This window comes from Sander vitreus, chromosome 13 (assembly GCF_031162955.1).
Source record: "Sander vitreus isolate 19-12246 chromosome 13, sanVit1, whole genome shotgun sequence".
In the NCBI taxonomy this organism is placed as follows: domain Eukaryota; kingdom Metazoa; phylum Chordata; class Actinopteri; order Perciformes; family Percidae; genus Sander; species Sander vitreus.
The window spans coordinates 19,634,504-19,661,658 of NC_135867.1; the positions used below are offsets into that span (position 1 = coordinate 19,634,504).

Here is a 27,155-nt window from a genome sequence, read left to right on the forward strand (position 1 = left end):
TATTTTTATTACCAGACTATTCTTTTTCAACTGCTGTTGCTACCATTTCTAAAGTATAAACCTGGTTTATTTGTCGTGTCTCATAAGCACCCTTATACTCCGTGGATCTTTAAGTTTATCATGACCTACATGTAATATTTTACTATGTTTATATTAACTCTATATTATCATCAGATCCACCTTTGGCCTTCCAAGTTCCCATTACAGCGGCTGATGGGATTCTAGTTGCAGTCTTGCAATGAGCCACATGATGGCAGTTTACCCTCAACTGCAGTTGTCAATGAGGGTGACATGGCAACGATTTGAAAGTAATTCTTTTTATTCACATCAATGAACATTTGGTTGATGATAACTTGATTGTCATGAATATAAATGTCATGTCAATTGATTGTGAACTTATCTGTACAAAGATTTAAAGAAATTAGGTTAATTTCCCTCCAGTTTAGCAAGTTTTTTCAGAATAGAATTTCAAAACTAGCACAATTGTCAGATAAGAAAACATGGCTGTACAGGACATCCGGACCACAACCATTCAGACCCTCAATACATAATTATTTTAAAATGCTAAAACATTATGCACTAAAATATCTCCTAGAGTTGTTTTTCCCACTTGGAAAAAGACTCCATATTTGTTGTATTTTTGAAATCCTACTTGGAGCATTCAGGTCTAGACCCAAAACTTGAATATATATTAAACTCAGGACTGACAGGCAAGCAAATAAGAAACTCTCTGTTTGTTTTGCGATTTAAAACCCATGTATCTGTGAGCAGCTATCATTTTGTCATTAGTTTATTAAATGAAAAAGAAGTGAAACTAATTATTTTTGCTGTATGTGGGCAGCATATAACACAATTCAATTATTCATGGTAGCTTCATTACTTTCTACATTTCACCAAATATATTAAGGTAGTCATAAGAATTTTCTGCTTTTTTGCAAGAGGAAATTCAGTTAATTCTTGTCGAACGACTTGATGAAAATCAACCATCACTTTCTCAACACCGAAGGGTGGTGGTGCTTTTCTCATCTTCCACTTCCCCATTATTTGTGGTATTAGTGGCCTGAAAAGGGTGTTGAAATGGTTCACATTCTGAACTGCCACTTAGAGATAAGCTGCGACAAGTCTTACTGTCTGATCAAAACTCACAGTATCTACCCGCATTTTCCACATACAATGACTCAGGATCTCTGTAAAAAGCTTTCCTCGGTTCGTCCTTCTTCAGGTTGTGAGCTGGGAACTCTTACTATATCCTGTTGCCCTTCAAGTCCTTTGCTATAATACTGTATTCTCAAATTGCCAAATATATTGTTCTGAATGTTACCAAACCAGGGTTTTGTCTAATGACTGGAATACTTAATCCTTACACACCACTGGTGACTCACAAGTTTACAAGTTACAGGATTGTACAGTTTGGGAGGTAACAGAAAGTATTTTTAAAAGGGCAGATATCGCTAAAAGCCATTTTGTTTGAAGGTTTCAGGCTTACAAATGATCAGCATTTAACATTAAAATAATGTGATAAGACTATCAAGTGGGTCATAGGCAGCATCTGGGAACTTATAGCCAATCTGTCAATGTAAACATTTCCACTGCCCTCTGCACATTTAAATCATGTATCATGTCAAAAACACAACATAATCTACTTAGTGTTCATGTTTAGCTACATTTATTGTTGCACCATGACCGAGACCCAGGTGGGGACTGATGGCCTCTGGGCAGTGAGGAAGTGTTCAGTAGTATATACACAGATTATATACACAGGTTGGAAACTAGTAACGCTGTCTCTGGAGTGAAACTTTCCACACAGCACAATGCGTTGTTTTATGATTATTGCTTTTCTGTTTTTTTGGAACAAATGTATTGAATACATTATTCTCAAAATCAGACTGTCATAAAGGAAAATAAACAGTATTTCTATGAACAAATTATTTCTTTAGTGGTGATAAGTAGCCTAATGTTTAAAATGTTATGTTTCTTTGCATGTTTAACTTAACTTAACTAAAGCATGTTGACACAACTTGACCTGTTAAATTTCACCTTGTGTAAAAACTTAAAACGGTTTAAGGCAACAGGTTTCCATGCAAATTTCTAGTAAAGTCAACTAATTCAGGATAACAGTGTAGATTTTTACTGAATAATAGTTAACAGCTTTAACATGTTGTATATGGACTGTGAAATGTTAAAGCAAACATAGTGCTGCAGTGCAGCATTAGAAAAACTGAAAGTTATTTAACAAAACATAACCCACTGATATATCCTCTTAAAATGGAGAAATGGAAAAGCATTTTTGCAACATAATCTACAATACAATACTATACAATACTATACTATACTATACTATACTATACTATACTATACTACAGTATATTATCAGGGCCTAAAGTTAACTTTTTTGGCCACCAGCCACACCAGCCAATTATTTTTTTTGCCTCATAATGGTGAAATACAGGAAATGCACGAGCATTGTTCTTGAACTTGTTAAGAATACACATTTAAGTGCTGTCAAGTTATCAAAGAAATCAATATAATAGAGAATAGTTAGTTAGAATATTTTACTCTCTTTTCCTTTTCTTTGAATCATCCTCATCTTTTTGTTGGTTGCTTGTTTCAGCCCAGTAATGTGCTGATACATTTTTCATCTTAAATCCAAGGAAATGGTGGACTTGGTGGAAATGTGAAAGGACAACAGTGGCAACAAACAACTGATGAATCACTCAATTCTCATTGGCTACTCACCAACTTGGCAGGTAGATTGACATTTTCACCCGCCAAGGGCAAAATTGAACCTCATTCACCTGTACTACACTATACTATACTACACTATACTATACTATACTATACTATACTACACTATACTATACTACACTATACCATACTATACTATACTATACTATACCATACCATACTATATAATACTATACTATACTATACCATACTATACCATACCATACCATACCATACCATACCATATTATACTACACTACTAGTATACTATACCATACTATACTATACTACACTATACTATACTATACTACACCATACCATACTATACCATACTATACCATACTATATAATACTATACTATACTATACCATACTATACCATACCATACCATACTATACCATACCATGTTTCCTCCCCTGCATGCTGCTGCAAAGAGATTGGTGGAACATTTGTATTAGCCTGGTACACACAGGTACAGTACATTGACTCAGCTGAGCATCCACCAGAACAACAGTCCACTCTGAACAGTGGGTATACAATATATTCAATGTTTAGTCACTTTGTGTGCGCAGTTGTGGCTGCAGAGGGAAGTCCAGTGAGTGATTCGTAGTGCATTAGTCCAAAGTAACATGAGGACGTTACACAGCTCTGTGCAGAGTACATTCTGCACAGAGCTTTTTGTTTTGCCCTGATCCTTGTAGCGTTCCTGCACGGGGGGACCAACTGATCAGACCACCAATCAGCAGTGTAGACTAAACGTTGACGCTTGTGCTTGAAGCAGGAAGGAGCAGATGATGGCCAGTGACGCATGAAGAGACACGGTCCAAAATTAAAGAAAAATACAACTGACATTACCATTAATGGAGATACTGTATCAAAATTGTGTGATACAGAATAATAAAACAGACCATACCCCTAATTTGAGTTTATACTACATTTTTAACACTATTCTTAAGTTTAACCTTGCCATAAAATACCATCCATACTCTACACTATCTGATCTGTAATTGTCATTAATTAAATCTCACAAGGGATTCCTTGATTTTGAATATTATAAACCTATATATGTACATACAGTTCCATATGCACGTTCTGAGCACAATAGTAAGAACACATGCAACTGTTGAATATGTCTCAGCAAACCATTATCTCTAAAGCTGTGAGCCACCAAAGCCTTCAACAGCATTTCACAACCATGACATGTTGACACTTTATTTCCACATATTTCCTGAGAGCTAGCTTTGCAGTTATCTTCCTTGTTTTGACTTCCTCTTCGCAGCTTCAAAGCTCAATGGTCAAACGAATTGTCTTGTGCACAGTGTCATCATTGTGAGAGAAAGGGGAGCGTTGCAATCGGGCTCTGCTTCAACTTCAACAGAACTGATCACTCAGGTAACAGATTGGGAACAACTTTCTAAAATGTTGTATATACTAAAGACAACATCTTAATGAAAAATGGGAAATGTGTGCATGTTTTTTATTTCTTTGATAATGTTTGGTTGGACCGCTACCAGTGTCTTGTTAATTTATTCCACAGAGCCATCATTAATGTTGTGAGATCAGGCCCCCCACTTAGTGTATTTGACAAGCTGAGTTGGACACTCTGTATCACCGAGTGTCAGTTTGTCAAATACCCCAAGTGAGGTGTCACTTGTCTACAAATATAACCCATCCTGGGTTACTCCAAAGACTGACCAGCCTGCTCCACAGGGTAATCTACTCATAGAAATAACATTTTATTTTATTGTCATTTCTATGATTCTACCACACAAAGGAAACTGACAACACCATGGCAACGGGCTCGGAACCCTTTTCTTGTGAAACATTTGAGTATATAGAAAAGGAACGAGGTTTAATGTGGTTAAAATGGTAATAGTAGAGACAAATGTTTAGTTGTTGTATTATCCATTTATTATCCAACTGTCACACTTCAATTATTGTCATACAAATTATCATTTTAATGAACAGAAAGATTCATGTTATCCCATGAGAGTCCAAATAAGTGTAATTAATGAACCAGCAAAGGCTTGATAGAGATCTTTGAATAATACAGGTATGTTAATAGATTTAATTGGCCAAAAAGGCCAACGCCAATTTAGTTTTTCACTCTCTTTATTTCTAGGCTTATAGAACTGTCACTACTCATCTCAGCCAAATATATAACGCAACATATTGTTATTGTCAGGCCAGGTAAAGCTGCTCTGAAATTCCATCATTTGGTATGTTTGTTATGTGTATCATTTTATTTATCTGTTTTTGAAAATGTTTTGAAGCAATTTGCTTCCAGAGGGATACAGAGGTTATAAAAAATGTTGGTTAATAAGGTTATGAACATTTTAGAATTTTTAATGAAAAATGTTGAGAACAACCTAAATGTGAGGTCTAAGTTTGATAATAATCTGTTGCCAGATATGAAAACATTAAAATGGACACCAAATGTGTCTTATCGTATGGATTTACACACATCTTGTGTAAGAGCAAATCCTACTGGAGAAAATGATCGGTTTCTACAAGACTGAAGGGATGACCAGCCTCTTATGAGACTGCACATTTGTTTAGGTATTGGCCTCATTTTTCCCATTTATTTTAATAAATTATTTTATTTAAACTTAACGGAAGTGTTCTTTCCCTGCCAACATGCAGAAACATGACTTTTCAATTTCACTTGTGAAAATCAGACTTTGACTTGGGCGACATGCAGAGGGGAAGATAATAGCCCAATAAAATATACAATGCCTAATGTGTCCTCTGAATCTTTTGATGGGAATTTATGTGTGATAACACGATCTGCCAAAATGCATCAACCGTGTATAATAAAGATGAATGAGGTGCAATTTTTACAGGCCGATCTGTGATCTCTCAAGGGTTTTACTTATGTTCTAAAACTGCTGGAAGTGCTGCAGAAAGTTATCATCCAACTGACGACACTTATCGGTCCACTTTGCATTTCCTGTTCCTGTGAGGAAGTGCTGCATTGCCTGTATGTGTAAGAACAAATTTCTATACCTACATTCTCCCTGTTTCTAACTCCCAGTGAGGCCTCGTTGTCATAAAGGTAAAAGCACTAAATTCAGTGGTGGAAGAAGTATTTAGATCCTTTACTTAAGTAAAAGTACTAATATCACACTGTAGACATACTCTGTTACAAGTAAAAGTCCTGCATTGAAAATGTTACTTAAGTAAAAGTATGTAAGTATCATCAGGAAAATGTACTACGGTTACGTCATCATACATCGTCGCTAGCTGGCTGCTACAAGTATTGAACATAAACTTCCAAGATGCCGTCTGCAAGTGTGTGTATATGTCGATTGCATGGGTTTTGACAACAGTGTCATATTCATGTATATATTTTATAGTTCTTTTATGTTCACTTTGGTGGTGGTGGTGCCGATGCAGATGTTTTTATCTGTAGTAGTACACTTAGGTCTGTTTGCAATAAATATTTTCATACACACTGCATGGTGTATATATGTTTCAGTTGTCAATGTTTTGAATGTCATTGATGTTCAGAAACACTTTCTTTATTAATTTAGTCTTTATTGCCCAATAAAGTAAACATAACAGAACAAAAACATTATATAAAAATATATTATATTACAGAACCATTATCAACTGTTAGAACTGTAACTTACATGTCACACACATATAAAAAAGGCACTCAAATGTATAAAACAAAAAAAAAAGACACACAAGACCACAAACAAACAAAAAAACTACAACTATTCTGAAATTCCAGACCACAGTCTGATGCCTGTTGGCCAGTAGCCTTTCCCTCCAACCCCATTTCTTTCATTAGTGTGCTGTATCATAACCAACAACAATGTACAAGGCAAGGCAAGGCAGCTTTATCTGTATAGCACATTTCAGCAACAGGGCAATTCAAAATGCTTTACATTTAACAATTTTAACAATTAAAAAGTTAAAAACAGAAAATACGAGAATAAAAGTTACAGTGCAGTATAAGAAATTAAACATTAAAGAGCAGTTAAAAACAGTTTAAAATATAAAAGCAGACAAAATACGAGATTTTATGGCGCTAGTATGGGACAATGTATAAGCCGTTGCTCTATACACGTAATCCACCCGCAATCCTTGCCGTTCCCAGAACGGGCTTGTCCCACCGGTCTTACTTTTTAATTCTCTTTATATGCTTATATAGATTGTCATACAGTTTCAACAATGCAACTTCAGTATAAGAAATGAACAATTATTTAAAGAAAGGCAACATCAAAAAGAAAGGTTTAAAAGAACTGAGAGTTGCGGCGGACCTGTAGTTTTCTGGGAGTTTGTTCCAGATATGTGGAGCATAACGCTGCTTCCCCCTGTTTAGTTATGACAGGTGCATGAACAGGAATGAATTACAAATGATTACAATAATACAGTACCAATACAATAATGAATGGCTACAACATGAACGCATGACTCACTCCCATAGTTGCTTTGCAGCATATTTTGATTTAAGAAACTTCTGCTCGTTTTCAGCCCGAAAGTGGATCAGCTGCCGGGTTTCCTCCAGCGTCCCTGTGTGATCCAGGACTGTAAAGCACGTATCGATGTCTCCAAAGCAAGTAGTGGTATCAAACGAAATTCGCTGCTAATGGAGTTTAGTTAAAACTGTAGACATGCATGGAGTCCATTCAAGGCAGAGAAATGCGGGACTGTTGCAAATAAGCAATGTAACGTTAGCCTAGCAAACTAGAACGTTTAAAATGTTTCAATTAAGAACATGGTTGCAAATATATGTACAGGACTGTGTAGAGCATAAAACAAGACTGTCGTAATTTTTAAATCAATTATTTAAGCCGAAAATACTTACATTTATGGGACTCTCTTTCTGGTTGATCTGGCTGCCATTGTTGCCGGTTGCGCAGTGTATTCTGGGTACCCCTCGGTTTCAAGTAAGCTCGCGACTTTGCTTGGTTTTAAGGGGTATCTACCCATTCCCCTTAGCCCTACCCCTCGATCAAAACGAGAATTGGGATAGCCCTTACTCTCACGTGAACGTGCAAAACTAAGGGGAAGGGGTGAGGGGAAGGGGTAAGACAGAGAAATGAGATTTAGCCTGAAGTATTAAAAGTAAAAGTACTCAATGCAGAAAAATCCTCACATTTTAGAAACTGTTAACGATCAAAACAGTTCTTTCAATCAACTAAGTGTTTAAAGGTGCCGTAGATAGGATTGTGAAGATCCAGGACTTAGCCAAAAAATTTGAACATCACCAACTTCTCAGTCGCTACTAACTTTCCGCTGAAGCCCAAAACGGTCTCCTAAGCCCCTCCCCCCACAAGGGAGAATTAATGTGTGTGTATGAGCAGTGATTGACACACAGTTAGAGTTGTGCAGCTTCATGCATAGCTGCAGACCTACTTTTTGAGGCACTCCCACATACAAATACATTAATTGACTGATTTCTGGCCATTTGGCCGTTTGTTTAATTCCAATTAAAGTATTTTGAGAATAACATTTTTCAAATTGTTAAGCTCTGCAGCCCAAAACTGTATCATGTTGCTCATATTGATTTCCAGATAACTTTTTTTGAAGGTTGTCAAATGTCAAGACGTACTGTACACTGTAACTGAATCTTGTCTAACCTCCAAGGCTGTTGAAAATGTTCTCAAATTAACATTGGACTGACGCAGGACATCAACAAATGTTTTAAAGCCATCTGAATAACTCTGAGACTGTAAAAGAATGCTTTATGTTTTTTTTTATTATCCATTAAACACAGTACAGACATCAATAATAAGTGCATTTTCTTCAAAATGGCCAGTCACCCAGGCTGTACATTTGGCAATGCACAGCCTGGGTTGTTCTCAGCCTACTTCATTGCACAAGAGCTAAGACTGTCCAATAAGGCTGCCAAATTGTGCATCACATTGTGTTACTGCACCCCTGTTTCCGAGATGAAGTCTAAACCACACTTGCAATACCACCTGATGTCAGACTGAATTGCAGAAAAAAAGTGTCACTGTCTTCTCTCTCAGACATACAGTTAGAGTCTGTCACCCATTTTTTTATTACAAGTTTTAATGCAGACTCCAAAATTGTCTCTGTATCTGGTTGATTCACACTTATTCTCAATTATAGTAAGGGAAGTAATTTAGGTAATATGTGATCAATTGTGACAGCTGTGTTTAGGAAATTGTTAAAAATCATAAATAGTATTTTGTTTCAAAATGCCACTGGCTTTTCTGGATTTCTTCTATATTTCCTGTCTTCTTTGCTGTCTTTCGTCATGCATTTGTTGCTGTAATTCTACCAGTAAGTGGTGGTAGAGCTCTATTCTTTGAATTTGTTGCTAACATGAGGCCAGTTTCACATTAAAGAGTCTGATATTGAACACAATACACAAAGCAATGTCTTGCTAACATGTTCAGTTTGTCGAGACATTTATCCTTTACGGCAAAAAAAAAAAGTTCAAATATACAACATGTATTATCATCAATACTGCCATAACACAGGCTCAAAAATCTTTTTCTTTGTTGCGGGGGGGGGGGATTTGAGGGTGTTGAGAGAACAGTTCCAATCACAGATTTGCAATGGCACAAAAAGAAACTATTTTTAACTTTTCAGAGAAAAGTTTTAGGAGTGTGTATTACCCATCATGGAGCAGCAGACTCAGATAACCGACATTAAAAAGATACTGCAAATAGTTATCTTTGTCAAAACTGCATGGAGCATCAATTCCGTTGGGACCTCTGTGTTTTTTTCAGTTACTGTAATAGCTATTAAGGCATGTTTTAAATATACTCTACATGAGTAGCCAGACAAAAGGAAGCCCCCACCACCGCAGTAGGGAGGCTATAAGTCTGACTCCTCCACCTGAACTGGAATAAAATACTTTTTCTGAGGCAATCGAATAGGCCCAACATTCTGAATCAGATGGCCATTAAAGAGGTGTTTGTTTCCATTACTGTCCTTGAGGCTTTAGAGATACTCAACCATGTTGTCTGTGTTGGCAACTACGTTATCATCACCATTTAGCAGGAAGCTAACATTTTCGACATTTTCCTTTTTATCCATTCTAGGAAGAGTATCTGCTTCAAGTTGAGGTTGTAGAATGTGTCACTGAAGTCCCATTGGTGAATGTCGTACTCGCGTTGCTCCAGCTCGAGGACTTTGTTCAGTCTCTTTTTCTCAAAACCAGCGGCCATTGTTCCTGAGATGAAGATCCTGCGGATCCAAACACCATTGCGTAACCTCATGTTAGCCCAGGCTTTGCGCAGAATCTCTTAGCGATTGTGATTCCCAGGGAAGCTTCTGATGACTAGTAGACTTCTGTGGATCCATCAGCTCCTCCACATTTTTCAGGAATATCTAGTTGCGTGGGGAAATGTCGACAGTGTATATAGTAGAGAAAGTGTTTTATATGACCAGGAAGTGAGGTGAAGTGTGATGTTGGCAGCAGGCGTGTTTTGTTCGCATCTTGGCCAGGAGTAGGAGGTATTTGTGGTTGGTGTCTTTGTTTGACTGCCATCCTTTCTCACATCTACTTGGTGGTGGACGGTTTTGTAGTCAGTTGTAGAATCTTCATGGAGATAAAGGAGCACGAGAAGAGCTCCTACCACCATGCAGGTTCCTTTCCTCCCAAAAATTCTGCCATGACAACAGAAATAAAGAAAGAAATCTCATCAAATTGTCTCTATCTGACATAATATTTCAATGACTACTATTACTGTACTAAGTCAACAGACTTGAGAGGCGCACAACATGGACCCATCCCCCGGGTTCCACTGTGAATGACAGGTGTTCAAGATTCGTAGGCAAGTCCAGTTGCCTTTGACTTAATACGTCCAGATGTGAACACAGGATGTTCTAAGTGTTTGGACAAATGACACATGTTGTTTTTCTGTCAGTCTCAAAGACACAAACCATTCTTGATATTTCTCAGACAATGTTCTGTTTAGGTGAAATGGCTGTGACGATGCCTTAAACTGTGCATTACAGGCTTTGAAAAGACTGGGCATCATTAGCATGCACTTTTTCATAGCATTGATTTTAAAGTAAATAGCGCTCTCAACCTGAAACAATGGGAGATTTTTTTTTCATGAAGCAGTCTTGAAATTCAGCCTAGTAGGAGGGGAATGATGAAAGAAAAATCTACTTAGGGCAATTTCTCACTCAATTTGGAATTCAGTCAACCAATCAAATGCCTACCTGAATCCACAGAGTGGCTGGAACATACCGTAACCCAGGTAATTATCTGTCATAGGAGGATAATTTCCTCATCTCGACAACTAGTAGATGAATTTTGAACAGTAGACTTGTTTTTTTTCTTTCTCATCTGCCCCCACACAAATAAATAATCAGAGTTGTGCATATTTTTGAACATGGCTTTGATAACCCCTCTATTTTTTGTGGGTTTTTTTTGCATGAATTGAGGTCATGTTGAAACATTGCAAGGCCATGGAAGAAAATGATGAAAATGAATTAAAAACCTCACAACCATTCATTGGATATAGTTAAAGAGCAGCTGCTGTACAAGCTCAGATCACATATATATTATAGACTATAAGCTAATGTGTTCTTTGAGAATGAATAGATGAGTCAAGTATGAAAGTTTTCGCCATCAAAATAAATCCGACCTCCAAATTCTCTGCTTTTAAAAATATTTACATTAACGCAATCAAGTTAAATATAAGCTTTTATATTATATAGACTAGAATAAGTCAATCAAAATAATAAATTCACACATTTATGAGGCACACAATGAAACCACCCGTCATTCAACAGTAATTACCTAAACATGTTGGCAGATCAATGCGAGCGGGTGAGTGAGTCTCCCTCTGATAGACAGTAGTCAGTGCAGATTGCGATGGTAGTAAAGGTAATGTACAGCATGTCTCTGGGCTCAGCCAATCAGGCAGAAATCCCCCTCTCTAACATTTGTTCACAACCCTCCCCCTCTGCCTGCATCATGATTTCATGACCTGTTCTGTATTTTAAGGTATTTGTAGAGAAAATAAGAAGCAACCTGTTACACTGATTATCAAAATGTATTCCAGCACTTTTCACTCTGCATCATTGCTCTATTGTCTTACTGTTTAAAAATGTAATTGTCTATATATATATATATATATATATATATATATATATATATATATACATTAGTGGCTTTGAGTGATGTACTAGCACCATAAACAGGTAAAATCATTAAAACATGCCTACGCATGGCTAGTGTGAGGCAGTGTTGCATTAACCAATAGTAAGAGCAGTGATTCTAAAACATTTTTCAATAATGTACCCCCTTTGAAATAACTTTTTAGCCAAGTACACCCTGACCAGCGCAAAACATTTTTGGTAGAAAACAAAAACCCTATATAAAGAGGTACAATACAGCACTGCGCCATCAGTATCTAATTTACAAAACAACAACCTTGTAACAAATGTCTCAAATCCATCAATAAAGTAATTCATTACTATAGTATACTAATTTGGAACTAAGCATGACTACTATTTTTCTATTTGAAAAAAAAAATAATCTAAGTAACTACTAAGTAAGTACCCCGATTTGAGAAACGCTGAGTTAGAGGCACAGGTTCACCCTCCTCATGTCCATACTGCAAAACACCCTGGCCAAGGATTAACTCATGCTCCAGTAAAATGTGTTGAATGTGATTGGCGAGATACATTGTCTTTTTTCCCCATTATTTAAACAACGGTTGACTGAAACACAAGTAATTTGCCATATAAGTTGATGTTGCAGAAAAGCGAACTACTTAAGTACTTTTGTACTCAGTAGTTCAGTGTGACCCCATTCATTGTGAATGTTGCACTCTCAATGTCACTCTGACTTGTGCTTGGAGGAGCCAAGCATCCTTTTGGAGGAGACTGTTAATTGAGGTAGAAACATGGTTGAAGGAGGATTACTTGTTCCCTGCCTGCTGCTAAAAAAGTAATTCAAATAAAAACATAATTGAGCTCACATAATTACTTTTTCAGTGACTGGCTGAATATCATTATGTTCAGTCATAGCTCATGCAATGATACTTAATCAGAACAATATTTTAGTTTGAGGATTTTGGGTAAAGTATGTCCAGTATAAATAAGACAACAGATAGAGCTGTTGCTATAATACGACTTACACAAATGCCACAGTATTAGATTTTGGCCTGGTCTTGTTGGACTTTTTCTCAACTCTTCCTTCTATTGCAGACCTATATTTGGTCATTTGGTCCATTTCAATAAAACTAGGGATGCACCAAATCCAGGATTCGGCTTCGGCCGAATATTGGGCTTTTTGATAGGGTTCGGTTTCTGCCGAACCTTAGAATTTTTTTCCACTAAACTGAACCCTACGCTTGCACTACGCACGCTACACTGGTCGACGTAATGTTGCTGCCATTGATTACAGGAAGGTGTTTGCGTAGGTAGACCGAGACAGAAAAAGTGTTGTTTGGCAGTACTTTCAGCCAAAAGAAAGCATTTCAAGTCAAGCCACATGATAAATTTGCAATGCTGATTTGTATCGTGGTGGCAAGGACCCTAAACATTACACAACATCGGCGCTTTTAAAACATTTGTGTATGAAACATCTGAAAGAATACGAGTTGCGCATGAAGGAATCTACAGACAGCAGCCAAAATGCAGCAACTTCAGGTATGGCAAAGGAAGGACAGTCACAGCTAAAAAATTGTGTTAACCAGACAGTGCCTCTCCCGGGCTGTCAGCTGTTCTCTCTGCAAATGAGTCTCCCTACAGTGGGAGCGGAGCGACCGCACGGCTGGCTGCTGCTCGTTAGCTAATGTTAGCTTTCTAATTTCACCCACCCAACACGCCTTCATCATACACTGGTTAGCGAAAATTTGCCAAACAAAATTGTCACTCATCTGGCAATAGCGATGTGCTTTCCTACGATGTGAAAAGAGCGTGTGAATTCAACATTAAGTTGTTACATTTAACTATTTTAGAAGCTGTGGACGTTGTTTACTTCATTAATGTGTTAATGGACTGAATATGGAAGCAGGATTCGGTAGAATCTTTTTTTTTTTCTTTTAGATTATTTTTTTTCGGAATTTTTAGGCCTTTATTTCCACAGGACAGATGAAGACATGAAAGGAGAGAGAGAGGGGGAATGACATGCAGGAAAGGGCTACAGGTCAGAGTCGAACCCTCGGCCGCTGCATCGAGGAGTAAACCTCTATATATGTGCACCTGCTCTACCAACTGAGCTAACCCGGCCACGGATTTGGCAGAATCTTAACCAGTGGATTCGGTATTCAGCCAAACACCAAAAATTTGGATACGGTGCATCCCTAAATAAAAAACAAATAAACTTGAAGTACATTTGCGTATTGAACAAAATACTGTATTACTGACTTTTGCATTTTGAGTGCTAAGGTTGAATTTAAGGTCATGAGACAATCTGAGCAAAGTTTGGCAAAAGGGGAAGGTGTTTGTATATCTGTCAAATGGAGAAAACTTGGAATAAATGTCCCTGTTAGAGAGATTTATTTTTACTTAGGCTGCTACTGTCAAAACAAACTTTTAAGGCTTGATCACAGATTTAAACTCCTATTTTGTAACATGCTGTGCATTTACAAAGCCAGAATGAGAACTCTTTACCTTTAAATGCTCAAATAGTGAACATTTAAATGTATTTTTCTCTTACAGAAGGTGAAAGAAATCCCAAATACTTTTCTTTAAAATATAGGCACATTGTAGTTAGACATTTGCCATCATTCTTCTATTGGCTCAGTTGCTTTACTCCACCAAAGTGAACCAGAGTTTGCAGCCTGACTTGAAGAGACAGTGTTTAGCCCTCCCTACTGTACAAATAACTTTACATCACAGCTAATTTAGCAAACCATGACGGAATATATTTTTTTCAATACTTTGGTTTATAACCAAATACCTGCAAAACTAAGTTGTATTGTCGTACCTCAGTTGTACGCAATGACTGTACATGTGATACATAACCCTAATTTTACAGACTATGGTTGTACGTCGTGCTTAGTACTTAGACGTTAGCATGCTAACATAAACCTAACTAAGATGGTGAACAAGGTAAACATTACACCTGCTTAACATCAGCATGTATGTCATTTTTAGCATGTTAGCATGGTGACTTTAGCATTTAGCTCAAAGCACTGCTGTGCCTTACAAAGCTGCTAATATGGCTAGTCTTGTTTTAACTGTTATAATGGATTCCATTCATTTTGTTGTACAATATAAAATGTATTAGCACAATCTTAAAACTCTCTTACTCTTTTGAGTTGTGTTATCCATGGCTAAAGCTACATTAACATAGTGAGGTTATGCCATGACACACCATATGGAAATTAATGGAAACTGAACTCAACTGACCAGCTAACGCATTGCTCTACTGCAGCTATTTATTAGGGGTGGGAATCACCAGAGGCCTCATGATATGGTATCATCACGATACTTATGTCACGATACGATATTATTGCGATATTAAAACATATTGCAATGTTCTGCGATATATTGCAATTTATTACCTTTTTTCCAACTTCCAATTTTTCTCAATTTCAAACTATGTCCCCAGAAGGAAACTTTGTCAACATCTGTTTTATAAATAAAAAGATAAATTTCTCTGTTTATTCATCTCACTTAAATTTTATTGCTGCAAAATGGGATTGTCAAGCAGACAAACTGACAAACACATATATAATAAAAGGTTGATACTTGGCATCTGTGTATCAAAATAGAATTGCCATGGAATATATCGTGATACTATGCTGTATTTATTTTTCCCCCACCCTTACTATTTATGGTTGATTAGGCATTGAACATTTGGCATTGAGCAGTTCCTTGATATTTGATATTTTAACTTTGAGTTTGAAACACTCCGTGTTGAATCACTAAACAGTAGACCTCCTCATATTTCATTTTCAGGTAAAATTAATGTCATCTTTGACTTTGGTACAACATAGACCTTTTTTGATATGTTTAGGTGTTAAGACTTCATTAGCTCATATCCCTCTCTACATTTCTTTCACCAAGTCTGAACAAATCAAATCAAATATTATAAAGTAATAAAAAACTCTGTAAAAGAATCATAGAATCTAAAAAAAGTTTGCTTTATTTGGAGAATAAATTAGATGTATGATTTTGAAATGAAAAAGCAAAATGTCAGTGACAAGACTGCTCATGTTGGCATACAGTTTCTAAGAACTGTTTCACTGCAAGGCTTACTGTGCTTACACCATTATTTGAATTTGACAGGTACTGTATTTATATAAACAGTCTACACTCAGGGGTTGTACATAAAATTCGATACAGCAGATACAAACGACCCCATCGTCAGAGAGGGCAACAAAATGCACACCTTTGTATTTTGGGGAAGGAAGACATTCAAACTGTAAACCCAGATTTAGTTGTAATTAAACTTTTTAGTGGTCACTTCTTATTATTTCATGTTTTGTTAAAAACCATATTCATTACTAAATCACATTAGTTGTTTGTAATAATCAGCCTAAGTATGCAGTGCACCGATCATATTAAGCATAGATAACTATGGATGTTAAGTTTCTGTATCGGAGGGGCGGGTCGTTTGAACTGTTTTGTGATGCAAAGGCTCATGGGAAACAAAATATATGTTTTGAACAGTTTCTGTCCTAGTTAAAGTGTGTTTTAATAATGTTCTATTAATGTTTAGGGTGTCAATTTCTGCATGGGTTTTAGTTTTGTATGGTTGATTTAGTGTTCATGTTTATCTGTATTTATTGTTGCACCATGACCGAGACCCGGGTGGGGACTGATGGCTTCAGGGCAGTGAGGGAGTATCACATACAGATTGAAAATAAATAATTTTGTGTCTTGAGGGAAATGCCCTTTGCAACACAGCATATTAGAAAATATTAAATTGCTTGTTTTCCCTACTATTTACTTTGGAGCTAATGTGTTGAATACCTTGTTATTCATATTAGATTGTCATAAAGCTGAAAACATATTTATGTTAGCAAATAGACTTAGTGTGTATTTCAGACAACATGACTCCAGATTTTTTTTTTTTATGTTTACTAATGCAAAACATGATTACATGTACATTTTAAATGGTTGCTGAATGCCCTTTTATTCAGTGTGAACATGTGTGTCCTGGTATTAGACACAGGTAATACTGTAGATGTCAGACTTGGAAGAACAATGACGCAGAGATATTTTAAGTGTGGTTAAAGCTCAAATACGTGCAGTTCAGGGGTTAAAGCAAAGACTGCAATCCTGCAGAAATTGCCTGGTCTTGTAAACTACAGCCTTTTGCCACAACTCTGAGCTGTTACTGTAAAGAGTAAAAATACAACAGTGTAAAATACAACAACGCTACTTAGAACATTTAATATCTCGTAGTCGGATAGGTTTAATAGACATCGTGCTCTGGTGCTGAAGTCACAGGCTTTGTATCTGTATTATAAGACCGGCTTTCCGACCGGAGGGATTTTTGCAGTTCCTAGAACATAACGTTCCTAGAACCCTTTTTTTCTTGTGTTCCGACTGGACCAATTTGGGGATTATTAAGTTCCTCTCTCTTTCAGCTCCTACTTCAGGGCAGGGTCTTTTCCCCTTTTCCTTTCCCACATGTGGTGGTTAGATGGCTGTGATTACAACACAAGGTCAGTTTCTATGGCCACTTGGCCAGTGCGAATGCAAATAGCAAAACCGGTTTTGGGGGAGAGTAGTTAATAGAACTGTTTAGAAGTGGACTGTTCTTATAACTGTCTGCAAAGACCAGTGTCTCGATGTCTCATACCAGTGTGTGTGTGTGTGTGTGTGTGTGTGTGTGTGTGTGTGTGTGTGTGTGTGTGTTTGTGAAATTTCTCAATGTTTTGAACACCACAAACAAAAGCCCATTTATTCTTTTTTACGCTGATCCATTTTATGGCCATCACTTTGCAAATCACAGCTTCATTTAATAAAAACAATTCATGGAAAATCCATCACTTCCTGTTAAAATGATTGATGACATACTCTTTGACTTAAAGTCTTTGAACTGCGTCTGCACATATCATCTGTACATTGTGTATCATTAAAATGCATTTCCTCTATTAGCCACTAGATGGGTATAAGGAAAGCCACATTGTACTAAAGTCCTGAAGAAAACTCACAATGTCACTGTGGTCGCAGTAACAATGTTTGAAAACCACTTTATTAAAAACATGTTAAAGCTTAAAGAGAGTTTAGGAATGATTTTGCTTAATCAAGCATGCGTATGAAATTGGTTCAAACCATTTAATTATTCAACCATTTTTCTACATTTTTTTCCAGGCAAGCTCTGAAAGCAAATGTAGTCATGTTCGCATTATTTCAGAGTTGTTTAGGTAAACTTGGAGTCTATCAAAATTAAAGAACACATGGTATTGTACTGTTTATATAGCAATAAACAACATATTTATCTCTATTTCTCTGTTCCCCCACTGTCTTTCCATGAAATGTGCAAAAGCTTTGTGTCATACAATGAATAGACACAGTCAACATTTTTTATTGTTAGTGAAGAGCACCTGGATGAAGGAAAACAAATTTCAAGAAAGAAGAAACACTAAAGTACAAACACAAAAATGTATATGATAATATATATATATATATATATATATATATATAAAATGCTTTGCAACAATTCTAGCAATACAGTAGGCTAAATGGTCAACAGATAAAAGTAAACGTTTTTGTATTTTCATAACATAGCAGTAACTAAAACTAAATACTGTAAGAACTGTTTCTCAGTTGTTTACTATTCAAGTACATGCAATGTCAGACTAACCTCATTAGGTTTCTGCTGTACACAAATTTATAAACATTACATTGCATGACAAGTTCCCAGCTTAAGTCATATTACACCAATTCAATATTTAAGTGTGTTTGATGTAATACTGATATACTAAAACTAGGCTTTATATCGAGATGAAATTACAATATGAAAATGGAGAGTAATGAAGAAGATGCTGTTTACGGAGACATTTAAATGTATCTTTGCATGTTTCCTGAATTACATGTACAGACGAGAAATTATGGCTTTTCAATGCACTTGTTTTCAATTTACCTTCACTACCTTGCCTGGTATGATCATGTAAATCCAAAATAGAAGTACATTGTTTGTATAAGACTCCCAACAATTTAGGGACGGTTCGTTATTTAAGGGGCCAACGTTGGAGTTTTGGGACCTTCTGCCAAAAAAGACGTGACCCTCCTCTTGCCAGAAATAAAATTTCTATGACCTTCCAAAACAATTCGGAAAAAAGGGATGACCCTCCCCCAGCAACTTATCGATACCTTCTGTACTGGTTTGCACTTGGCAAATACACAGATTCCCATAGTTTTTGAACAGCCATGACATAAGTGATTAAACCTCTACATTCTCATCTGACGCATCACACTCCTCTGTTATGGTGTGGTGGCCATTTCAGTAGATTTACTCACTAACATTGTTGTGGAAACAAAATAAGCATGGAAACTAAATGCACACTTCCTGCATTACTGCATTACTTCAAATACCAAGTTACTCCTCTAGTAAACTAGTATTCACTTGAAATAAAACAATAAAATACTGAGACCATTCAGCAAGGTACTCTGGGTAACATTCAACACACAAACTGGTTGCTATGGACTCGTCACTAGGCTTCATCCACTTTGCCGTTTAAACAAAGTGTAATAAACGTATAAAAGTCCAAATCTACACAAAACCCGCAATTAATTAGTAAGCTGACATCAAATGTGGCATTTAGGAAACCTTTATTGCAACCTTGGCACGGTAAGATGTCCAGACTAGCAGTCATTTTCGTTTTTTACGTCCTGCTGCTGCCATCGTCAGCCAGGAAATACTTTTTTTTACTAAAGCAGTATATTAAATCAGATGTACCTACAACCATTTAGTTGTTTTGTGTTATTTAAGATATTTATAAAATATCTGATCATGTCAGACGTAATTATTCCACTCATTTTTTAAACATTGCAATTATCCGTTTCAGCCACCAGGGGGCAGCTCCCCGTGCCCCACAGCAAACTCTTAATACATCCATCGGTCAGACCCATCTGGTAGCGAAAGAGGGCCGAGACTAAGAGCTAGAGGAGACACACCAGCCCGATAATCGGCCGTCGGACCGTCTGGCGAGGTTGGTGACTCGAGTGTGTTCGGTATGTCCCGTGCCGTCGGCCGTCCGAAGAGCCATCGGCCTTCATTTGGGCCGACCCGACAGTCTGGAGACAGGGCAGTCGGGACTCGTCTGGAAATGGGGAGCGGATGAGCCGCTCAAAATCTGACAAAAATCTTTTAAACTGACCTTTGTCAATCTGAAATGAAGACAGATTCAGAAACTGCATGGCTTATTTCTCGCTTAAAATGTTTTCAGAAACACGTTTCGGTGAACTATTTTAGTACAATATGAGATCGTAACAAGCCGCCATGACAGTCTGGCTATGAATTTCCGAAGAAAAAAGAACCACGTGACGCGTTCGTCCAATCAGCTGCCAGTTTTCATTTTCTGGGAAATAATCAGACTGTTAATGGAAACAATACAGAGCAGCGCTGCCTGCTGCTATGGAGACATATTACTTTTTGCGCACGCGCAGAGCGTACGCTCAAGTCGGCGTTGCCTCAGTGTGTTCTGAGACATTTTTTGGACCTCGGGGACCCGACTGATCAGTCCGACTGTCTTTTCTGCCGACGGTCGGGCTGTCTGGTTGGTGTGTCAGGGCCTAACATGGAAAAATATGCACCAAACAAACCACTTTCAAATGTTGCTGTTTCATGAATACAAAAGTTGGGTGTGTGTAAAAAATAGCATATGCATGCATCTTGTCACCTTAAAGAGAAGCCATTATTGACTGCAAAAGCAGCAAAGAAAATTACTAGCGTAAGGAAAGCCATCTTGAAAACTATGGCAGCATTTGCTTAAAATGAAAACTGTCTAAAGCTCAACAAAAGGGATTGATGACCTAACAGGATTATTGTGGCATCAAACCACAAAACTACAACCTCAGAAGTTACCAGAGAGTTGCAGAAATGCCTCCGTGTCAACAAAATATGACACATGGTGGCCAAGGCTTCTAAAAGCTACAGTCAGGCAGTGACTCCCTGGTATTCTTTCCTTTCCTTCTCATCCATTCAGTTTTACAACTGAGAGACTTTGAGCTGAGTTTGGCATGAGCCTGTGTGTTATAGACAAACAATTATAACATTATGAGTTTCAAAACAGACCTCCTTCTTGTTAGGTCATTCCCTTTTTTTAAGGACTGAATTTTGCACTATGAAGGCCATGAATGACTGCCAGACAGAAATGTCCCCGATAAGAAGCCCACTGCAACATTTAACACCTGCATTTTGTACTCTCTAGTAGCCTTGCTTAAGCTGAAGCCAGTTGAAGTGGGAGTCTACCAAACTCACTATGATTTTTTGAGACTTTATAAGCTGTGTTCAGTGCAATTAACTTGTTAACTTGCCTCCTAATGTGAAAAAAAACTTTATATTGTAGAAATAAAACATGCAAGGTAAAATGACAGAATTCCAGTGCAGTGACATTAAAATGTTCCATTTGTGTTTGCTCTGGCTTAAACCTCTCAGGCTCCACAGTGTGAAAACCAACATGCAAATTACATTTCCCTGAATAACTATTTGGCAAGAATTCACAATAACAACTTAGTGTCATTTTTGCTTTTTCTGATAGTATATGAAGCCTAATATTACCGTTACCCTCGAGCTTAGAGTGCGTGGAGATAAAGTTGGGAATGTGTGGGAGAGCAGAGAGGAAAAAGCAAGGTTTCTAAGAGGCAAAATGCCAAGGCTGAGACATTAGATCGTCTTCTCCTAAAAAAAACAGGGAAATCTGTGAAAGTGAAAATTCAAGGTTACAAACAGCATGGGTGTTCACAGTTTGGTCCCCAAGCCCTCGCTGGGGAAACGTCAGATTTAGCAGAGTTTCAATTTAAATTTATAATGCACATATGTGTATCAGTTTCTGTCATTGCTCGTATAAACACAAACATTTGAATCCTGATTTCCTTCAAGGTAACTGACAGTAATATGTGCCTAGATAGAGAGACGCACGTTGTTTCATTACAGCAAAATACAGTTTTTCAAGCCATAAAGTGTCATTATTTTAAAATAAGTCCATCCTTTACTTCCCCCAGTTTAACTGGCTTCTAAAGGATCTCAGTGCTTGTCCTCAAGGCTTAATGGGCTGATCTGGGCATCCTACCAGTTGATCTTAAAGGCCGCTGCACTGCAGAGATGGTTGTCCCGGACAACATCAAGGTAAATGTGGATCAAAAGGAAGGATCCTTGGCCTACATGTACTGCTTTGTAACAAGCCAAGGCTTGGTCACATCGGTGACTGGTTTTGATGCTATAACACCCAAACACTTACACTTGTGGCCCTAGGTTACTGATAATGTAATCTATAAAACTAACTTTATGTTTCTTCTTCATATTATAAATCAAACTTAATAATCACGTCAACTAACTCACTCTCGCAAGTATATCTGTTTTCAGTTGGTTAAGACAAAAGAGTTGATATTTTCATGTTCAGTGTACTAAAGAACAGGGCTTTTGGCTTTATTGGATAGTTGAGAACAGAGAGCAACTGGATGGAAACATAAGAAGGCAAAGAGGGTTGACATGCAACAACATGCATTTACATCTTTATTTGAACGAGTGCATGCTGGACATTGGATTTTACTCTTTCTGATGGTTTTCACTTGAATAGTTTAATGATGGATTGCAAGAAAATACAATGAAAAGCAACGTGATTATTAAAGTTAAGATCCAACAGCTGCCGTGTCTATGTGATTAAAGGTCTCATGGCAAGAAAATTTCACTTCATGAGGTTTTTTAACATTAATTTGAGTTCCTCCAGCCTGCCTATGGTCCCCCAGTGGCTAGAAATGGCGATAGGTGTAAACCGAGCCCTGGGTATCCTGCTCTGCCTTTGAGAAAATGAAAACTCAGATGCGCCGATCTGGAATATCCTCCTTATGACGCCATAAGGAGGAAGGTTACCTCCCCTTTCTCTGCTTTGCCCGTCCAGAGAATTTGGCCCGCCCATGAGAAAGAGAGAGACATCATGGCTTGACAACCATAGACTGTATATAGAATGGACCAACAGATCCCGTTGCTCTGGACGTAGACCAGTGAAGGCCACTAGAAGCACTTTTCTGGTGAGCGCCGAGCGTTACTGCGCAGCCTCCAACTGAGAGAGACGACGTAAATGTGACGTGAGCAACCTGTCTGAAAGTTGTAAGTCTTCTGGTAGCTGTGCCAAGAGAAATCTCAATCATTCCGAATATTGCAGAGACGGAGAGCGTAGGTATATGTAAGGAGATAACATGGACACAGGCTAATTATTGCTAACTAAAATGCTAGTTAACATTAGTAATTAAACTTAAGCAGCTAATGTAAGTCGAACCTGCCTGCAAGCTTCTCCTGTACTATACGGTAATTCCTCTACTATGCGACAGTAAGTCCCGTGGTTATGACACAATCGTTAACCTATTTTTACAGAAACGTATACTACGGAGCCATAACATGAGATACAAGGTAATGGAGCCTTGTATACATTGTCATGTTTCTTTAAAAATAAATAATGGACAAATAAAGTCTTTAAACGCTTCAGATGTAAAGTTATTCGCTGTCAAAGTGTCAAAATGAATGGCAGTCAATGGGATGCTAACGGGGGGTGAGTGCTTGTTAGCATCAAAATGGCGCTATAGGAGGTACGTGTTCTGAGGAGACGCTCATGCCGTGTTCTATTTACCTCGGAATTATGTTTTAACGAGGTCAAAATCGTAAACACGCCCCCTGACCTCGGATTTACGAGCTCGGAACTCGGACAACCTCGCAGTAGCCGAGTTCAAAATCCAACATGGCTGCCCCCTGTATCAACAGTTGTGAAAAGCTGCAGTAACATAAAGTTATAAGCACTTCTGTCTTATTTGTGTCACTAAATCAGTTGTTCACACAGGCATGTACAACTTCTATCTGTGGACATGTTGTTACGCTGTTTGCATGCACAAAAAACGGTGTAATGCGTTGTTATCAACTGGTATTGCTAACAATTGTTAACCGGGCTAGAGCTAATGAAAACAATGAAAATCCGACTTTTAAGTAGAACGCATTCAACTCGGGTATGACGTCATTCCCAGTTCCGGCTTCCGAGTTCCGAGGTAAATAGAACGCGGCATTACCACGCTTCTGACGTTAGCCTCTGCCGGGAAGCTAACGTTAGTTTAGCTAACAGCTAATTCGGCTAACCGCTAGCTGACAGCTTGATTCAGTCTAAAATAACGTTAACTCAAACTTAACACTGGGTAAAGCCGTCTACAGCTGACGTAACAGCCGTTATATATGTTAACGGTTATCATTCAGGTTTTATTTTGAGGGTCTTTTAAAGTTATTACATGCTGTCTCAGCTAGCGGTTAGCCGAATTAGCTGTTAGCTAAACTAACGTTAGCTTCCTTTGTTCAGTGGTGCGCGGTGGTTTATGGGATGAGTAGTTCCTTCGCTCTGAGATGACGATATGTACACAGTCTTGTACCTTTGACTTTTTGGGGATTTTCTGTTTGTTTTTTTACTCAAAATGATACGTTGTATGCTTTTGAGTCACGTACCACCTGGTTAGCCTAAGGCATGGTCTAAAACTCTTTATTTACGGATTTTCATACGATTTTCCAGACGTCAATGGGAGAAATGAATGGGAAATTTACTTCCGGAACCCAAGGTCTCTCAGAGGAGGGGCGGGACTGTTGAGCTCTATAGCATTTAAAGCTACAGACACAGAAATGGCACATCCTAAGGAATGCTCATTGTGGGACTGGCTCTAGTGGCTGTAATTCTGCACCAAGGCTTAATTTCGGGAAAGAGACTTCAGATACAGTATTAGGGGACCACTAAGGCCTATATAAAAGCAAAGGACCTTTAAGATTTTTCAGATTGGAGTTGTGTCTCAGAAGATTTTGATTGATTGGGCAGCTCATGTTTTGGTGCTAGCGCAAAGACATATATACTCAGCAAAAAAAGAAACATCCTCTCACTTTCAACTGCTTTTATTTTCAGCCAACTTAAAATGCATAAAACTTTGTATGAACATAAAAAATTCAACTACTAAGAACTAAACTGAACAACGTTTCACAGACATGTGACTAACAGAAATGGAAAAATGTGTCCCTGAACAATGGTCAAAATCAAGAGTCACAGTCAGTATCTGGTGTGGCCACCAGCTGCATTAAGTACTGCAGTGCATCTCCTCCTCATGGACTGCACCAGGTTTGCCAGTTCTTGCTGTGAGATGTTACCCCACTCTTCCACCAAGGCACCTTAAAGTTCCCGGACATTTCTGGTGGGCATGGTTCTCGCCCTTACTTATCCAAAAGGTCCCAGACGTGCTGGGATTGAGATCCGGGCTCTTCGCTGGCCATGGCAGAACGAACGGTATGGCTGGTGGCATTATCATGCTGGAGGGTCATGTCAGGATGGGCCTGCAGGAAGGGTACCACATGAGGGAGGAGGATGTCTTCCCTGTAACGTTCTGCAACTTTTGATTTTGACCATCCTTTGTTCAGGGACACATTTTTCCATTTCTGTTAGTCACATGTCTGTGAAACGTTCAGTTTAGTTCTTAGTAGTTGAATTTTTTTATGTTCATACAAAGTTTTACTCATGTTAAGTTGAAAATAAAAGCAGTTGAAAGTGAGAGGACGTTTCTTTTTTTGCTGAGTATAGTTAGATGCCTGTGCAGCAGGGCCATATTTTACCATATCATCCTGGATAACATTTAAACTTTATATAATAGTAGTATAATATAATAGTAAAATAATTAGTATTTTTTGAGAAGGTGGAAACATTCCATGGGATTTAACAGGAATTTATGGTAATTAGCTGGAAATAACAGAAATAGAGAATGTATAGAATATATGGGTTATGTTTGAGTAATATGCTCAAGCTGTTTTTACATTTGCAGATGGAAACAAACCTTTCGCCATATGATACATAGACATTTTAAACCCTTCTATAATAGAAAGGAAAAAATCTATTTATCAATCAATTAACCCTCTGAAGAATAAGCCCTTTGTTCATTCTTTGTAATTAAAAAAAGCCATCAATTGGTCATATACATACAATGTGAAATGTGCTTTGTGGTGAGTTAGCTAGCAAGTTAACTAATGGGGAAAAGTACTTTTCTAATTTGAGCCGACAATGTAGGCCATGTGCAAACTTTGGATTTAAAGTGAACAACTAATTAAGGTACATCAGCTAGCTAGCAAAAACTAGCAGAATGTGTTAAAAGTTTATAAACCGTGCACTTTGCTGTGATGAAAGAGTGTGCTGCTGAATGCAGAGCATGGTTACAATTCAAGTAATAGGTATAGTCGTTTTAGATTTTTTAATGCAGACATATTACATCATTATCTTTAACTATTGGAATTGTGCAATTGTTCCAAAATTCACAAGCTTAACTTCCCTTAGAAAATGTACCTTTTGCAACCCTTGTCTCTAGACTTCTGTTATGTATTTTAAAGAGTTGACTGTCTAAAGCACTTCGCTTCAGCAGTTCACTGTAGTTAATGTGGTATTGCTTGAAGTCAGTGGTATAGTAGCTGTTCACAGGCAAGACAACAAGACAAAAACACAAACAGCAACATCAACTGTTGTTCACATTGTGATTTTCAGAGCAGTCTCAGGGCTGCTTTGACAGGCATGACCAACAATATGTAAACTGTTTGACAAGAACAACTTATGTTGTATGATAGTTAGCCCACGTGTAGTCTTGGTGTTGCAAGATATTTGAAGGGTTCCACCAGCGAAGAGAAGCCTTGACATTTTATGGGAGAGCTGCAGGACAAATGTGTGTATCTATATGTTGCTGTTTGCACTGACTGTGGAAACAAATATCCACCTGGGACAATACATCTAAATCTAATACAGTCATGATCAGTGTCAAACCAAATTCACAGCATCAAGGACACAGCACGAGCAGGGAAAACCCCCAGACTTCCAAACATGTCACTGCTGTGGCAATGTAGGACAGATGTTCATATGTTATTGTGCTACCGAATGCTTCGGGACCGTCTGCTGGACAGCAGCAGGCAGAACAGTTAATGGCTGGGATGATTTGGGTCTCTGATAATCCTGTTGACCTTCTTCTTACATTGCTGGGTGTAGAGCTCCCCCAGATCAATGACAGAGGTGTTGAACCTCAGGTCTCTAAGCTTGGTGACAAACGGCATGTATATCACAGCTAACCTAAGGTCTTACAAAGCTTAGATAAAACTTTTGTCCGATTTCAATTTAATGCATTTTTGGGTCTCATTAGGAGGAGGCAAGCTAGCCCTCATTGATAGAGCTCCATCCAGTTCAATAACTCAACACACATATCTGTTATAAGATTAAGATTAATTAAGATTAGAAACTCATTTAGTTACCTCAACTGCCTCGACCTTGCTGTTGCAACAACAAGTAGTTTTTCTGGCCAAGTTTCTAACTTGG

General features: G+C 37.9%; 1 long non-coding RNA gene and 1 pseudogene across 1 annotated transcript; one reads left to right on the plus strand and one right to left on the minus strand.

The window, feature by feature from the left end:
- The first annotated feature begins 4,025 nt into the window (after window positions 1–4,025).
- On the plus strand, window positions 4,026–5,572 carry LOC144527581 (uncharacterized). The gene is made up of 2 exons (XR_013502837.1): window positions 4,026–4,116; window positions 4,262–5,572. It is a non-coding gene; the product is annotated as an uncharacterized LOC144527581 (long non-coding RNA).
- A 2,104-nt stretch (window positions 5,573–7,676) lies between these two features.
- On the minus strand, window positions 7,677–26,896 carry LOC144528261 (N-acetyllactosaminide beta-1,3-N-acetylglucosaminyltransferase 3-like; annotated as a pseudogene).
- Window positions 26,897–27,155: the final 259 nt, after the last annotated feature.